The following is a 12991-nucleotide window of genomic DNA, read 5'->3' as shown; positions in this document are numbered from 1 at the left end:
CTCCAGAGAAGCTTTCTGTGCTGATTTGGGTGGGACTGGGCCAAATACCTGGCGCTAGGTTGCAAAAGAAGGTTTTCGACAAAATCCAAAATACCCGAAAATTTCGTCAGAGCGACGAGCCAATCTGAGACCTGCGTCTCGTTCGGCTCGAGCCAAGGATTCCGATGACATAAGGCACGTGGCTCTGCGACCAACCGTTTGGGAGTTACGAGCGATGCCGTACTTTCCGTCAGGCCGATCGGGACGAGGCCCGGTGACGTTGTAGACAGGGGAGGCTACCACCATCCCCCAGCGTTTTTAGGTCTCCCAAAACTTACCAAAGCCGAGATGGGCATCGCCGTGTCCGGCTTCCTCCCTGCTGCGTCTTAGCAGCATCGCTTCTCGGCCTTTTGGCTAAGATCAAGTGTAGTATCTGTTCTTATCAGTTTAATATCTGATACGTCCCCCATCCGGGGACTACATATTAAATGGATTTTTAGATCACGGAGCTGGAGCCGGGGCTTGCTCCGTCCACTCCATGCATCGGCCTGGTATTGCAGTGTCTCCAGGAACGGTGTGCTTTCCCTTTTTGGGGATTGCCATTTATTGTGTCGAATAGCAGAACAAGGAATGAGAGCTGCCATTGCAGATGCTGTGGTTTATTGCAAACTTTTTTCCTGATGTGTCCTCCTGGGGTCTTGGACTCTTCCACTAACGATGCACCCACCTGAGGTCTTGAAGTGGTGGTGCATCTAGACGAGGTGGTGCATCGAATCAGGTGTGTTTGTTTAAAGAGAGTCATCTAAAACTGGCGTTGGGAAGCACCGGCCCATGAGCTTGGCAGTTTCCAGGCCAGTAACGGAAGGCACCCGTCCTTCCTTTCCTGGAGCGGGGGCGGAGGGCTAACCGTTGGTGAGGATGGTAGAGATGCAAATCAGACCTCTGGCTGACCGCCTGCGCCTTCATACTTACCTGGCAGGGGAGACACCATGATCAAGAAGGCGGTTCACCCAGGGCGAGGCTTGTCCATTGCACTCCGGCCATGCTGACCCCTGCGAATTCCCCAAATGCGGGAATCTCGACTGCATAATTTATGGTAGTGGGGGACTGCGTTCGCGCTCTCCCCTGAAATTGTTGGTGAAACAAAGCAGAAGAGGTTTTTACAGTTTTTTATTTATTTCCATTTCAGAATGGGGAGTTCTGTCACATGCGAGATACGTGTTGTGCGCCTGTGAAACAAAGTCACTTACGCTCTTGAAAAATCAGACCCTGGTGGGTAGTTTAGTTCGAACATAGCGCAGACCTTACTTTGAAAGTAGATTGGACTGACTGCAGCCTAGCTGTATCTGTCTCCATGTTGTTTGTTTGTCCTTTTTTTCGATTCGTATTAATTTTGTTGTCGCTTACAGCGCCACCTAGTGGCCTGTCGCCGCGCCCTTTTTCACCTGGCCTCGGACTGAGCCCCTGCACAGGTGTGCCGATTTGGGTGAAGGGATCTCACTCCTTCCCGGAGTTATAGCCATTCGAGCCACCTCGGACACGCCACCTTAGCACGTTTTGAGGTCCCCTCGCCAAGGTGAATGGAAATTTCCTCTTTTTTTGGATGATTATTGACAGTCAGACTCCAGAGAAGCTTTCTGTGCTGATTTGGGTGGGACTGGGCCAAATACCTGGCGCTAGGTTGCAAAAGAAGGTTTTCGACAAAATCCAAAATACCCGAAAATTTCGTCAGAGCGACGAGCCAATCTGAGACCTGCGTCTCGTTCGGCTCGAGCCAAGGATTCCGATGACATAAGGCACGTGGCTCTGCGACCAACCGTTTGGGAGTTACGAGCGATGCCGTACTTTCCGTCAGGCCGATCGGGACGAGGCCCGGTGACGTTGTAGACAGGGGAGGCTACCACCATCCCCCAGCGTTTTTAGGTCTCCCAAAACTTACCAAAGCCGAGATGGGCATCGCCGTGTCCGGCTTCCTCCCTGCTGCGTCTTAGCAGCATCGCTTCTCGGCCTTTTGGCTAAGATCAAGTGTAGTATCTGTTCTTATCAGTTTAATATCTGATACGTCCCCCATCCGGGGACTACATATTAAATGGATTTTTAGATCACGGAGCTGGAGCTGGGGCTTGCTCCGTCCACTCCATGCATCGGCCTGGTATTGCAGTGTCTCCAGGAACGGTGTGCTTTCCCTTTTTGGGGATTGCCATTTATTGTGTCGAATAGCAGAACAAGGAATGAGAGCTGCCATTGCAGATGCTGTGGTTTATTGCAAACTTTTTTCCTGATGTGTCCTCCTGGGGTCTTGGACTCTTCCACTAACGATGCACCCACCTGAGGTCTTGAAGTCTTTCACAGACGAGGTGGTGCATCGAATCAGGTGTGTTTGTTTAAAGAGAGTCATCTAAAACTGGCGTTGGGAAGCACCGGCCCATGAGCTTGGCAGTTTCCAGGCCAGTAACGGAAGGCACCCGTCCTTCCTTTCCTGGAGCGGGGGCGGAGGGCTAACCGTTGGTGAGGATGGTAGAGATGCAAATCAGACCTCTGGCTGACCGCCTGGGCCTTCATACTTACCTGGCAGGGGAGACACCATGATCAAGAAGGCGGTTCACCCAGGGCGAGGCTTGTCCATTGCACTCCGGCCATGCTGACCCCTGCGAATTCCCCAAATGCGGGAATCTCGACTGCATAATTTATGGTAGTGGGGGACTGCGTTCGCGCTCTCCCCTGAAATTGTTGGTGAAACAAAGCAGAAGAGGTTTTTACAGTTTTTTATTTATTTCCATTTCAGAATGGGGAGTTCTGTCACATGCGAGATACGTGTTGTGCGCCTGTGAAACAAAGTCACTTACGCTCTTGAAAAATCAGACCCTGGTGGGTAGTTTAGTTCGAACATAGCGCAGACCTTACTTTGAAAGTAGATTGGACTGACTGCAGCCTAGCTGTATCTGTCTCCATGTTGTTTGTTTGTCCTTTTTTTCGATTCGTATTAATTTTGTTGTCGCTTACAGCGCCACCTAGTGGCCTGTCGCCGCGCCCTTTTTCACCTGGCCTCGGACTGAGCCCCTGCACAGGTGTGCCGATTTGGGTGAAGGGATCTCACTCCTTCCCGGAGTTATAGCCATTCGAGCCACCTCGGACACGCCACCTTAGCACGTTTTGAGGTCCCCTCGCCAAGGTGAATGGAAATTTCCTCTTTTTTTGGATGATTATTGACAGTCAGACTCCAGAGAAGCTTTCTGTGCTGATTTGGGTGGGACTGGGCCAAATACCTGGCGCTAGGTTGCAAAAGAAGGTTTTCGACAAAATCCAAAATACCCGAAAATTTCGTCAGAGCGACGAGCCAATCTGAGACCTGCGTCTCGTTCGGCTCGAGCCAAGGATTCCGATGACATAAGGCACGTGGCTCTGCGACCAACCGTTTGGGAGTTACGAGCGATGCCGTACTTTCCGTCAGGCCGATCGGGACGAGGCCCGGTGACGTTGTAGACAGGGGAGGCTACCACCATCCCCCAGCGTTTTTAGGTCTCCCAAAACTTACCAAAGCCGAGATGGGCATCGCCGTGTCCGGCTTCCTCCCTGCTGCGTCTTAGCAGCATCGCTTCTCGGCCTTTTGGCTAAGATCAAGTGTAGTATCTGTTCTTATCAGTTTAATATCTGATACGTCCCCCATCCGGGGACTACATATTAAATGGATTTTTAGATCACGGAGCTGGAGCCGGGGCTTGCTCCGTCCACTCCATGCATCGGCCTGGTATTGCAGTGTCTCCAGGAACGGTGTGCTTTCCCTTTTTGGGGATTGCCATTTATTGTGTCGAATAGCAGAACAAGGAATGAGAGCTGCCATTGCAGATGCTGTGGTTTATTGCAAACTTTTTTCCTGATGTGTCCTCCTGGGGTCTTGGACTCTTCCACTAACGATGCACCCACCTGAGGTCTTGAAGTGGTGGTGCATCTAGACGAGGTGGTGCATCGAATCAGGTGTGTTTGTTTAAAGAGAGTCATCTAAAACTGGCGTTGGGAAGCACCGGCCCATGAGCTTGGCAGTTTCCAGGCCAGTAACGGAAGGCACCCGTCCTTCCTTTCCTGGAGCGGGGGCGGAGGGCTAACCGTTGGTGAGGATGGTAGAGATGCAAATCAGACCTCTGGCTGACCGCCTGCGCCTTCATACTTACCTGGCAGGGGAGACACCATGATCAAGAAGGCGGTTCACCCAGGGCGAGGCTTGTCCATTGCATTCCGGCCATGCTGACCCCTGCGAATTCCCCAAATGCGGGAATCTCGACTGCATAATTTATGGTAGTGGGGGACTGCGTTCGCGCTCTCCCCTGAAATTGTTGGTGAAACAAAGCAGAAGAGGTTTTTACAGTTTTTTATTTATTTCCATTTCAGAATGGGGAGTTCTGTCACATGCGAGATACGTGTTGTGCGCCTGTGAAACAAAGTCACTTACGCTCTTGAAAAATCAGACCCTGGTGGGTAGTTTAGTTCGAACATAGCGCAGACCTTACTTTGAAAGTAGATTGGACTGACTGCAGCCTAGCTGTATCTGTCTCCATGTTGTTTGTTTGTCCTTTTTTTCGATTCGTATTAATTTTGTTGTCGCTTACAGCGCCACCTAGTGGCCTGTCGCCGCGCCCTTTTTCACCTGGCCTCGGACTGAGCCCCTGCACAGGTGTGCCGATTTGGGTGAAGGGATCTCACTCCTTCCCGGAGTTATAGCCATTCGAGCCACCTCGGACACGCCACCTTAGCACGTTTTGAGGTCCCCTCGCCAAGGTGAATGGAAATTTCCTCTTTTTTTGGATGATTATTGACAGTCAGACTCCAGAGAAGCTTTCTGTGCTGATTTGGGTGGGACTGGGCCAAATACCTGGCGCTAGGTTGCAAAAGAAGGTTTTCGACAAAATCCAAAATACCCGAAAATTTCGTCAGAGCGACGAGCCAATCTGAGACCTGCGTCTCGTTCGGCTCGAGCCAAGGATTCCGATGACATAAGGCACGTGGCTCTGCGACCAACCGTTTGGGAGTTACGAGCGATGCCGTACTTTCCGTCAGGCCGATCGGGACGAGGCCCGGTGACGTTGTAGACAGGGGAGGCTACCACCATCCCCCAGCGTTTTTAGGTCTCCCAAAACTTACCAAAGCCGAGATGGGCATCGCCGTGTCCGGCTTCCTCCCTGCTGCGTCTTAGCAGCATCGCTTCTCGGCCTTTTGGCTAAGATCAAGTGTAGTATCTGTTCTTATCAGTTTAATATCTGATACGTCCCCCATCCGGGGACTACATATTAAATGGATTTTTAGATCACGGAGCTGGAGCCGGGGCTTGCTCCGTCCACTCCATGCATCGGCCTGGTATTGCAGTGTCTCCAGGAACGGTGTGCTTTCCCTTTTTGGGGATTGCCATTTATTGTGTCGAATAGCAGAACAAGGAATGAGAGCTGCCATTGCAGATGCTGTGGTTTATTGCAAACTTTTTTCCTGATGTGTCCTCCTGGGGTCTTGGACTCTTCCACTAACGATGCACCCACCTGAGGTCTTGAAGTGGTGGTGCATCTAGACGAGGTGGTGCATCGAATCAGGTGTGTTTGTTTAAAGAGAGTCATCTAAAACTGGCGTTGGGAAGCACCGGCCCATGAGCTTGGCAGTTTCCAGGCCAGTAACGGAAGGCACCCGTCCTTCCTTTCCTGGAGCGGGGGCGGAGGGCTAACCGTTGGTGAGGATGGTAGAGATGCAAATCAGACCTCTGGCTGACCGCCTGCGCCTTCATACTTACCTGGCAGGGGAGACACCATGATCAAGAAGGCGGTTCACCCAGGGCGAGGCTTGTCCATTGCACTCCGGCCATGCTGACCCCTGCGAATTCCCCAAATGCGGGAATCTCGACTGCATAATTTATGGTAGTGGGGGACTGCGTTCGCGCTCTCCCCTGAAATTGTTGGTGAAACAAAGCAGAAGAGGTTTTTACAGTTTTTTATTTATTTCCATTTCAGAATGGGGAGTTCTGTCACATGCGAGATACGTGTTGTGCGCCTGTGAAACAAAGTCACTTACGCTCTTGAAAAATCAGACCCTGGTGGGTAGTTTAGTTCGAACATAGCGCAGACCTTACTTTGAAAGTAGATTGGACTGACTGCAGCCTAGCTGTATCTGTCTCCATGTTGTTTGTTTGTCCTTTTTTTCGATTCGTATTAATTTTGTTGTCGCTTACAGCGCCACCTAGTGGCCTGTCGCCGCGCCCTTTTTCACCTGGCCTCGGACTGAGCCCCTGCACAGGTGTGCCGATTTGGGTGAAGGGATCTCACTCCTTCCCGGAGTTATAGCCATTCGAGCCACCTCGGACACGCCACCTTAGCACGTTTTGAGGTCCCCTCGCCAAGGTGAATGGAAATTTCCTCTTTTTTTGGATGATTATTGACAGTCAGACTCCAGAGAAGCTTTCTGTGCTGATTTGGGTGGGACTGGGCCAAATACCTGGCGCTAGGTTGCAAAAGAAGGTTTTCGACAAAATCCAAAATACCCGAAAATTTCGTCAGAGCGACGAGCCAATCTGAGACCTGCGTCTCGTTCGGCTCGAGCCAAGGATTCCGATGACATAAGGCACGTGGCTCTGCGACCAACCGTTTGGGAGTTACGAGCGATGCCGTACTTTCCGTCAGGCCGATCGGGACGAGGCCCGGTGACGTTGTAGACAGGGGAGGCTACCACCATCCCCCAGCGTTTTTAGGTCTCCCAAAACTTACCAAAGCCGAGATGGGCATCGCCGTGTCCGGCTTCCTCCCTGCTGCGTCTTAGCAGCATCGCTTCTCGGCCTTTTGGCTAAGATCAAGTGTAGTATCTGTTCTTATCAGTTTAATATCTGATACGTCCCCCATCCGGGGACTACATATTAAATGGATTTTTAGATCACGGAGCTGGAGCCGGGGCTTGCTCCGTCCACTCCATGCATCGGCCTGGTATTGCAGTGTCTCCAGGAACGGTGTGCTTTCCCTTTTTGGGGATTGCCATTTATTGTGTCGAATAGCAGAACAAGGAATGAGAGCTGCCATTGCAGATGCTGTGGTTTATTGCAAACTTTTTTCCTGATGTGTCCTCCTGGGGTCTTGGACTCTTCCACTAACGATGCACCCACCTGAGGTCTTGAAGTGGTGGTGCATCTAGACGAGGTGGTGCATCGAATCAGGTGTGTTTGTTTAAAGAGAGTCATCTAAAACTGGCGTTGGGAAGCACCGGCCCATGAGCTTGGCAGTTTCCAGGCCAGTAACGGAAGGCACCCGTCCTTCCTTTCCTGGAGCGGGGGCGGAGGGCTAACCGTTGGTGAGGATGGTAGAGATGCAAATCAGACCTCTGGCTGACCGCCTGCGCCTTCATACTTACCTGGCAGGGGAGACACCATGATCAAGAAGGCGGTTCACCCAGGGCGAGGCTTGTCCATTGCACTCCGGCCATGCTGACCCCTGCGAATTCCCCAAATGCGGGAATCTCGACTGCATAATTTATGGTAGTGGGGGACTGCGTTCGCGCTCTCCCCTGAAATTGTTGGTGAAACAAAGCAGAAGAGGTTTTTACAGTTTTTTATTTATTTCCATTTCAGAATGGGGAGTTCTGTCACATGCGAGATACGTGTTGTGCGCCTGTGAAACAAAGTCACTTACGCTCTTGAAAAATCAGACCCTGGTGGGTAGTTTAGTTCGAACATAGCGCAGACCTTACTTTGAAAGTAGATTGGACTGACTGCAGCCTAGCTGTATCTGTCTCCATGTTGTTTGTTTGTCCTTTTTTTCGATTCGTATTAATTTTGTTGTCGCTTACAGCGCCACCTAGTGGCCTGTCGCCGCGCCCTTTTTCACCTGGCCTCGGACTGAGCCCCTGCACAGGTGTGCCGATTTGGGTGAAGGGATCTCACTCCTTCCCGGAGTTATAGCCATTCGAGCCACCTCGGACACGCCACCTTAGCACGTTTTGAGGTCCCCTCGCCAAGGTGAATGGAAATTTCCTCTTTTTTTGGATGATTATTGACAGTCAGACTCCAGAGAAGCTTTCTGTGCTGATTTGGGTGGGACTGGGCCAAATACCTGGCGCTAGGTTGCAAAAGAAGGTTTTCGACAAAATCCAAAATACCCGAAAATTTCGTCAGAGCGACGAGCCAATCTGAGACCTGCGTCTCGTTCGGCTCGAGCCAAGGATTCCGATGACATAAGGCACGTGGCTCTGCGACCAACCGTTTGGGAGTTACGAGCGATGCCGTACTTTCCGTCAGGCCGATCGGGACGAGGCCCGGTGACGTTGTAGACAGGGGAGGCTACCACCATCCCCCAGCGTTTTTAGGTCTCCCAAAACTTACCAAAGCCGAGATGGGCATCGCCGTGTCCGGCTTCCTCCCTGCTGCGTCTTAGCAGCATCGCTTCTCGGCCTTTTGGCTAAGATCAAGTGTAGTATCTGTTCTTATCAGTTTAATATCTGATACGTCCCCCATCCGGGGACTACATATTAAATGGATTTTTAGATCACGGAGCTGGAGCCGGGGCTTGCTCCGTCCACTCCATGCATCGGCCTGGTATTGCAGTGTCTCCAGGAACGGTGTGCTTTCCCTTTTTGGGGATTGCCATTTATTGTGTCGAATAGCAGAACAAGGAATGAGAGCTGCCATTGCAGATGCTGTGGTTTATTGCAAACTTTTTTCCTGATGTGTCCTCCTGGGGTCTTGGACTCTTCCACTAACGATGCACCCACCTGAGGTCTTGAAGTCTTTCACAGACGAGGTGGTGCATCGAATCAGGTGTGTTTGTTTAAAGAGAGTCATCTAAAACTGGCGTTGGGAAGCACCGGCCCATGAGCTTGGCAGTTTCCAGGCCAGTAACGGAAGGCACCCGTCCTTCCTTTCCTGGAGCGGGGGCGGAGGGCTAACCGTTGGTGAGGATGGTAGAGATGCAAATCAGACCTCTGGCTGACCGCCTGGGCCTTCATACTTACCTGGCAGGGGAGACACCATGATCAAGAAGGCGGTTCACCCAGGGCGAGGCTTGTCCATTGCACTCCGGCCATGCTGACCCCTGCGAATTCCCCAAATGCGGGAATCTCGACTGCATAATTTATGGTAGTGGGGGACTGCGTTCGCGCTCTCCCCTGAAATTGTTGGTGAAACAAAGCAGAAGAGGTTTTTACAGTTTTTTATTTATTTCCATTTCAGAATGGGGAGTTCTGTCACATGCGAGATACGTGTTGTGCGCCTGTGAAACAAAGTCACTTACGCTCTTGAAAAATCAGACCCTGGTGGGTAGTTTAGTTCGAACATAGCGCAGACCTTACTTTGAAAGTAGATTGGACTGACTGCAGCCTAGCTGTATCTGTCTCCATGTTGTTTGTTTGTCCTTTTTTTCGATTCGTATTAATTTTGTTGTCGCTTACAGCGCCACCTAGTGGCCTGTCGCCGCGCCCTTTTTCACCTGGCCTCGGACTGAGCCCCTGCACAGGTGTGCCGATTTGGGTGAAGGGATCTCACTCCTTCCCGGAGTTATAGCCATTCGAGCCACCTCGGACACGCCACCTTAGCACGTTTTGAGGTCCCCTCGCCAAGGTGAATGGAAATTTCCTCTTTTTTTGGATGATTATTGACAGTCAGACTCCAGAGAAGCTTTCTGTGCTGATTTGGGTGGGACTGGGCCAAATACCTGGCGCTAGGTTGCAAAAGAAGGTTTTCGACAAAATCCAAAATACCCGAAAATTTCGTCAGAGCGACGAGCCAATCTGAGACCTGCGTCTCGTTCGGCTCGAGCCAAGGATTCCGATGACATAAGGCACGTGGCTCTGCGACCAACCGTTTGGGAGTTACGAGCGATGCCGTACTTTCCGTCAGGCCGATCGGGACGAGGCCCGGTGACGTTGTAGACAGGGGAGGCTACCACCATCCCCCAGCGTTTTTAGGTCTCCCAAAACTTACCAAAGCCGAGATGGGCATCGCCGTGTCCGGCTTCCTCCCTGCTGCGTCTTAGCAGCATCGCTTCTCGGCCTTTTGGCTAAGATCACGTGGTCTGGTCGGACGGTTGAGACAGCGATCGCCTCTAGGTGGACCTTTAGGCTCGTGTGTGGCTTGTGGCACGAGTCCTCTATCCTCCAAGAGGTAAATTGACAAGCGGCTTTTAATTGGAGACGACTCGCTTTGCGGAGAATCTACTTGTTTTTAAGGTAAGAAGGTTTTATCTAATTTATTTAGTTAATTTATTGTTTGTTTTAGCCGCTGCGTGCTGGTGGTGCCTCCACCATGTCGGCTGCTCGTGCCGGCATGCGGAGGCACCACAGCGTGCGTTTTATATTCAAGGAGGTCGATGGAAAGCTTCTGGGTATGTCCCGCATGGACTTTTCCAGAAAGCTTGTTCAAAAGACCTTACATTTTAAGCCTGAAGACCTGAATTGTTTGATGACTCTGCCTCTGAACAAAGGTTTTGATTTGAGTTTTAAGACTGCTTCCCTGCTAAGTGAGTTTTGGCAAAGGTTTGAATCTGTTAAATCCCAGTTCTCTATGTTTATGGTGGAGAAACTTTCTGACAACACACTTAAAACTGTGATTGTCAGAATGTTCAATGAAACTGTGACTGGTGAAGATATATGTGTGTGGCTGGGTAGATTTTGCACTGTTCGAGGCCAGCCAGTCAAGGTGCTAGATGAAGATGGTATCTGGACATGCTCCTGGCGAATCCCCATTAAACAATGGGAGGACGCTGGGGGCTACCAGGGCCTGAAACATCTGCCCTCCATGATTGTGCTTGGAGAGAACAGAGGCTACATTCATTACCAGGGTATGCCTAAGTTATGTCGGAAATGTGGGAAATTTGGTCACTTAGCCGATGTATGCCAAGAATTAGTTTGTGGGAAGTGCAAAGAAATTGGTCACGGGTTTGAACAGTGTACCAATGGCAGGCAGTGCAATCTTTGTGGAGATTCAAACCACCTCTACAGAGATTGCCCTAAAAGTTTTGCCAACAAGCTCAAAATGGCCGCCCCACATTGGCACCAAACAAACGAAGAAAGGAAAGAGGAGGCGGTCCCTGAGGTTTTGGTGGGAATTTCAAATTCCCAGCCAGCCTCAGGGATTGGGCAGGAAGGAGGAAGTGGGGCGGCCATAGGGGCGGAGTCAGATATTGAAATGGAAAAAGGCACGGAAGGAGAAGTGACCGAGGGAGAAACAAGCTCCTCCCTACAAACGGTGTCAGAGTTGGTACAGGAATCCAGTGGGAGTGAATTTGAGTGTTCACTCCCAAATGCTCAAGTGCAAAAAAGACCTGCGGGATCTCCTCTGGTGGAAACCGAGGAGAAAAAAGCTAGGGCAGCACAGCGGCTTGATAGTTCCGATTTGGAAGATCAAGAACGCATGTGGCCCCTAGAGTCCCCAAATGAGGTATCTTTTTTGCACATCAAGCTAAGAACATCGTCGCCTAGGGAGTTACAAGAGGATTTCTCTGTAGCACCCGAGGCGTCGAGCACCTGCTCTCCAGGACCCAGTTCATCTGTGAGAAAGGAAGGGCAGGTGAAACAAGATAAAACATGATTTTAAGTATATTTTTGTAGTCTTTATGTCTTCTGTTTAAATGTCTCATACTGTTTTAGCCATACTGCTCATGGCCCTCACTATCTCTACCATTAATGTAAGAAGTGTGAGGTCCACCTTACGAGCACAGAGCATTTTATCCTTTTTAAAGTGTTTTAAGTCAGATTTGTTTTTACTGCAAGAGTGTGCTCTGCCCTTTTTAAATAGTTACAGAAAGTTGGAGGAGATGTGGACCATGGGGCCCTCAATATGGAGTGGCTCCAACTTCAACAAGAATGACGGTGTCGCTATTTTAATCAACAATTCAAACATCACGGTGAAGGATAGCACTGTGGTGAGGGAAGGGCGGGCTCTTTTAGCAAACCTGACTTTTTTAGGGAGGGATTTTAAGGTTCTTAATGTGTATGGTTTTACAGAAAAAAATGACAGATATGAGCTTTTAGAAGACCTGCAGCCCCACATGTTAGGCAGGGCTCCCCTAATAGTAGCAGGGGATTTTAACTGTGTTTTATCCAAAACAGATAGGAAGAGAGTAGGAGAAGATTTTAAGGTCGATAAGACATCGGTTTTATTGCAAAATTTAGTCAAGGATTTTAAGTTAGTTGACTGTTTTAAACAATTGCATCAAAGAGAGGAGGGCTTCACCTGGTTCAGTGGTGATGGCACCAGAGCCTCTCGAATTGACTATGTTTTTACAAGGGACTGCCCGCCAACCGATGCAACATTGACCCCTCCCTTTTTTTCTGATCACATGATACTGTCTTGCACCCTTTCACTTTCCATGGGTGTGACGGTAGGAGGAGGGCTGTGGAAGCTGAACTGCTCCCTATTAGAGGATGAAGAAGTGGTTAGAGAGTATAGGGAGCAGTTCAGCCAATGGCAGACCCTCCAAGACTTTTATGATACACGTGCACAGTGGTGGGAAGTGGTTAAGGACCGGACAAGACAGTTTTTTAGAAATATAGGGAAAAGGAAAAAGAACAGGGAAAGAAGACACATGATGGGGCTGCAAAAAAGACTGCAGAGATATTTTAACCTTTTAAACAGTGGATTGGATTTTACAGAAGAGATAAAAGAAGTCAAGAAAGAAATGTCAGTTTTATTCGAAGTTCAGAGTAGGGGTGTTATTTTAAGATGTAAAGAAAGAGAAATAGAAGAAGGGGAGAAATGCACAAGATACTTTTTTAAAAAAATTATTACACGGGGTGGGTCAATCTCTGCTTTGAAGACTTTTACCGGGAGGGAAGCAAGCGGCACAAAAGAGATTTTAAATGAAACTGAAAACTTTTATAATAATTTATATAGTGCAAAAGAGGCTCATAATGGGGTTTTAGAGGAAGTTTTAACCTTTTTAAATAAAAAGGTAAAGAGCCCAGATGTGCTTTTATCCCAGGATTTTACAGTTTTAGAAATTCAGAAAGCTTTAAAACATTTTAAAAAAGGGAAGTCCCCTGGAATTGACGGACTTCCCTT

The 12991-nt window shown here is 49.7% G+C and overlaps 2 protein-coding genes and 12 non-coding genes across 14 annotated transcripts in view; all 14 read left to right on the top strand.

Annotated features, from left to right (window-relative positions):
* LOC128011143 (uncharacterized) overlaps positions 1-12991 on the top strand; it is a 168918-nt gene that overhangs the window by 118704 nt on the left and 37223 nt on the right. The gene's annotated exons all lie outside the window — the stretch shown is intronic.
* Positions 1-12991, top strand: part of LOC128011139 (uncharacterized) — a 55121-nt gene that overhangs the window by 39606 nt on the left and 2524 nt on the right. The gene's annotated exons all lie outside the window — the stretch shown is intronic.
* Positions 374-564, top strand: LOC128012584 (U2 spliceosomal RNA). Its single transcript, XR_008183107.1, has one exon. It is a non-coding gene; the product is annotated as a U2 spliceosomal RNA (small nuclear RNA).
* LOC128012349 (U1 spliceosomal RNA) lies at positions 944-1107 on the top strand. The gene has a single exon (XR_008182872.1). It is a non-coding gene; the product is annotated as a U1 spliceosomal RNA (small nuclear RNA).
* On the top strand, positions 1975-2165 carry LOC128012429 (U2 spliceosomal RNA). The gene has a single exon (XR_008182952.1). It is a non-coding gene; the product is annotated as a U2 spliceosomal RNA (small nuclear RNA).
* On the top strand, positions 2540-2703 carry LOC128012348 (U1 spliceosomal RNA). Its single transcript, XR_008182871.1, has one exon. It is a non-coding gene; the product is annotated as a U1 spliceosomal RNA (small nuclear RNA).
* LOC128012583 (U2 spliceosomal RNA) lies at positions 3571-3761 on the top strand. Its single transcript, XR_008183106.1, has one exon. It is a non-coding gene; the product is annotated as a U2 spliceosomal RNA (small nuclear RNA).
* Positions 4141-4304, top strand: LOC128012414 (U1 spliceosomal RNA). The gene has a single exon (XR_008182937.1). It is a non-coding gene; the product is annotated as a U1 spliceosomal RNA (small nuclear RNA).
* On the top strand, positions 5172-5362 carry LOC128012582 (U2 spliceosomal RNA). The gene has a single exon (XR_008183105.1). It is a non-coding gene; the product is annotated as a U2 spliceosomal RNA (small nuclear RNA).
* Positions 5742-5905, top strand: LOC128012347 (U1 spliceosomal RNA). Its single transcript, XR_008182870.1, has one exon. It is a non-coding gene; the product is annotated as a U1 spliceosomal RNA (small nuclear RNA).
* Positions 6773-6963, top strand: LOC128012581 (U2 spliceosomal RNA). The gene has a single exon (XR_008183104.1). It is a non-coding gene; the product is annotated as a U2 spliceosomal RNA (small nuclear RNA).
* LOC128012346 (U1 spliceosomal RNA) lies at positions 7343-7506 on the top strand. The gene has a single exon (XR_008182869.1). It is a non-coding gene; the product is annotated as a U1 spliceosomal RNA (small nuclear RNA).
* On the top strand, positions 8374-8564 carry LOC128012580 (U2 spliceosomal RNA). Its single transcript, XR_008183103.1, has one exon. It is a non-coding gene; the product is annotated as a U2 spliceosomal RNA (small nuclear RNA).
* On the top strand, positions 8939-9102 carry LOC128012344 (U1 spliceosomal RNA). The gene has a single exon (XR_008182867.1). It is a non-coding gene; the product is annotated as a U1 spliceosomal RNA (small nuclear RNA).

This window comes from Carassius gibelio, chromosome B23 (genome assembly GCF_023724105.1).
Source record: "Carassius gibelio isolate Cgi1373 ecotype wild population from Czech Republic chromosome B23, carGib1.2-hapl.c, whole genome shotgun sequence".
NCBI classification, from domain to species: domain Eukaryota; kingdom Metazoa; phylum Chordata; class Actinopteri; order Cypriniformes; family Cyprinidae; genus Carassius; species Carassius gibelio.
This window is presented reverse-complemented; position numbering and strand designations above follow the sequence as displayed.